Here is a 3,333-nt window from a genome sequence, read left to right on the forward strand (position 1 = left end):
GGCGCGGGTGACGTGGCGCGCTCCGGTTGGCCGGGCGCGAGGCGGACGTTGTCCGGCCGGAGCGGACGAGTCCGGCGCGGCGCGGAGGGAGAGGGTTAGGGTTTCGTCTGAGATTTCGTTTTTCGGGATGCCCACTTATAAATAGGTAGAGGGAGCTAGGAGGCTCTAAATGAGGTGCGGTTTTCGCCCACACGATCGTGATCCAACGACCTAGAGCATGGAAGAGAGTTTGGTGGGCTTTGGGATGGTCTTGGAGGGGGTTTTTGCTGGACACTCAAATGGACTTGGCGGATGCCCGGTTAACCGTTGGAGTACCAAACGACCTCCGAATGGAACGAAACTTGACCGGTAGTGTTGAGGATATAGACCTGGGGGTCACCCGCCAGGAGGGCCGGGTTACTCCAAGGATCATTACCAGAAGCCCGGAGCTAAGTTTCAGGATAATGGGCCAGAGATGGGCTGAGACCCGAATATGGCTTAAAGCCCGTAGTTACAATCATTGTTATAGTAGACTTGTAGTGTAAGGCAAGTATTGTTTTAGAGCCCGAGCCGGACACTCTTATGAGCCGGCCGGGACTCTAAGGGCTGCTGGGCATCAGCCTCCCTATATAAAGGGACGACCCGGCAGCGGTTTGGGGACGACAACAATCTATCCGAGAGCCGGGATAAGTGTTTAGTTCCCTGGCGATCGTAACCCTAATCAATAACACCTCGAACTGGACGTAGGCTTTTACCTTCACCGTAAGGGGCCGAACCAGTATAAACCCTCGTGTTCCTTTTCCCGCATAACCCCTTCAAGCTTCCTAGTTGCGATGGCTCCACGACTAAGTCCTAGCCCAAGGACATCTGCCGTGACAATTCCACGACAGTTGGCGCCCACCGTGGGGCGAGCGCACGGTGGATTTGAGTTCTTGAAGGGCAGCTTCGAAGGGCTCAAGGGATACGCTGTGGGCCGGATGACCAAGAGTCGTCGCGGCAGGCTCTACATCGACGACGCGGGCTGGGGCCCCGACGCCGGCTCAGTGGAGTACGGGTACCGGGTCCCCTTTGGCGGAATTCATGTCTTCATTGGCAAGATTGGTGAGCCGGGCCCCGAGCCGGGTCTCTGCGCCGATCTCATCGAAACGGCTCAGCGCGCCCGATCCGCCCGGGCCCGGCCTGCCTTAAAACGCGCTTTTGTGGGATGCATCCATGGAAGGCCCTCCGATCCATCTGGGTCTGGGGATGAGGCGGCCGCCGGCTCTCACGGCGAGTCGGCCGCTGATGAGTCAAACTCGTTGTACCAACTTCAAGATGGCAGGCTCATGAGTTATTCCGATGGCAACAGTATTCCGGACCTTTTTGAGCCGCCAAGTCAGGTCGGAGTTTTTATGGCTGGTGCGCAGCCTGTTCAGAACCCCGCTACCGGATCAGAAAATCCGGAGCCTTCCCCGGCTCAGGTGCTGATGGATCTCACAGATAAGATGACGGCCCTGTTAACTGCCACGGTTGACCCGGCAGATCAAGCCCAGCATGACGCGGAGGTGGCACAGTTAAAATTGGATCTGATGAAAGCAAAAGAGGATCTTGCAGCAGAAGGGATCAGGCTGGCGGCGGAGCGGGCGGCTCTCGACGCCCGGGCTCAGTTGATTCAGGCGCAGTCCTTCCAACTCACGATGGATCAGAACGCGGCCAACGAGGTCATGAGAAGGAGGCATCAGAAGGCCCAGTCTCGACTCCCGCCGGTTTACGATCCGCGCAATCTATTCAACACGCCGGGTGCGGGATCCAGTAACCCACCAGGGGTCATTGCGCCCGGGTCGGGACCCCTTATTCAGCCACTAGTAATGGGGCCTCCCCAGGCGCCCCCTGCCCCGCCTAGTATGTGCCAATACCCCTGGGTCATTACGATAACCCGCTGGAGAACATGGTAGCAGCGGCAGCACGACTGGCGGCTCTTCCCGTTGACGGCAATTCTCCGGCCGCCGTGGAAACCCGCCGGGTCAGGGAACTCCTGCAGACGGCCCTAGCGCAGCAAGAGGCGTACTCCTACAGCCGGGACAGGATCCACTCAACTCCTCGCCCAGGCCAGAGCCCGAGCTACAGCCGGCACATGGTCTCGGCGACCGGCTCAAGTAATGTCCGACGCCATGGCCCGGCTCATGTTGGAACCTTCTACGCCGCAGACCGAGCACGGCAAGAGGCGGAGCAGGTGCCGCAATTGACGGCTTATCAGACCCCCCCGGCTTATCCAACGGCGTCCGTTGATGTGGGTATTTCTACCAGGACCGGGGGTGTCCCTTGTTTGGTGCCGGCCATCCGTAATGAACGTTTACCTAAGGATTTCAAGGGCCCTAGGAAGGTGCCTAACTATACAGCTGACTTACAGCCTGCGGCCTGGATTGAGAGTTATGAGATGGCCATGGAACTGCTAGAGGTCAGCGAGGCGGCCATGGCCAAATATTTCACCATGATGTTAGATGGAACAGCCCGCACGTGGTTAAAAGGGCTGCCACCGAACTCCATTGGGTCTTGGACTGAGCTGAAGGCCCGGTTCATTCAAAACTTCAAGGATACCTGTAGGCAGTCTATGTCAATTGTGGATTTGACTAACTGTAAGCAGCAGGAGGGCGAGTCCACGACCCATTGGGTTCGCCGGGTCAAGGAGATCATACATTCATCAGATAAGATGGACGCCGGCTCTGCAGTCTTGATGTTAGAACAGAACTGTCGTTTTGTGCCCCTAAAGATGAAGCTTGGGCGGCTTAAACGTGACTGCACGGATATGGGTACACTAATGGCGGCTCTTGTCAAATACGCTGATTCCGATGGTACCAAGGATCCCCCTTCAGGTGATGAAAGGACAGGGAAGGGAAAGAAGAACGGCAATGGAAAGAGCCCTCAGTTTAACCCGGGGAATCAAGGAGGAGGCAAGCGCAAGGCCGATGGCAGCCTGGAGTTCGTAGCCAACACCCAAGGCAACAACCAGCGACGCAAGGGGAGGCCCCCTCCCCGAGGCGGCGGGTCAGGACCTTCTCTGGAGCAGCTGTTGAATGAACCTTGTCCGAGACACGGCTCTAGAGAGAAGCCAGCGACTCATCTGTGGAAGGATTGTGCTATCATGAAGGCCTTTAAAAACTACAATGGCCCGGGCGGCGGCCCAGGCGCAGGCGGCTCCGGCGCTGGCGGCTCTCATGGCCCGGGTGGCGGGTCAAATTCCGGTCCTCAGAACGGTCAAGGGGGCTTCAATCAACAGTCTGGTCAGGGTCATCAACGGCAACAGGGGGGTTATCAGACCAACCCGAAGCAACTTAGCGGTGGACAGTATCACGTGTTCACCACTAGTTTGTGCAA

The sequence above is a fragment of the Triticum aestivum genome, chromosome 1D (genome assembly GCF_018294505.1).
Source record: "Triticum aestivum cultivar Chinese Spring chromosome 1D, IWGSC CS RefSeq v2.1, whole genome shotgun sequence".
Taxonomy (NCBI): domain Eukaryota; kingdom Viridiplantae; phylum Streptophyta; class Magnoliopsida; order Poales; family Poaceae; genus Triticum; species Triticum aestivum.